Below are 214 nucleotides of genomic sequence, written 5' to 3' on the forward strand. Positions count from 1 at the left end.
AACAGATTCTTCTTCACTGCTAAGTCAGTTTTCATATTTAGTAAGTTCTATGTTAGTTCATTCATTCCCATCCTCTGCAACCTAACCTTTTTATTATTATTCTTTTCATTTTATTGCTGGGATTTTTACCAGCTATCTAGTTTTTAATATTATATTATCAGCAGAAGCTGCTGCATTTAGTTTTTTTTTTTTTTTTTTTTTTTTTTTTTACGAG

The sequence above is a fragment of the Ipomoea triloba genome, chromosome 14 (genome assembly GCF_003576645.1).
Source record: "Ipomoea triloba cultivar NCNSP0323 chromosome 14, ASM357664v1".
Lineage (NCBI taxonomy): Eukaryota > Viridiplantae > Streptophyta > Magnoliopsida > Solanales > Convolvulaceae > Ipomoea > Ipomoea triloba.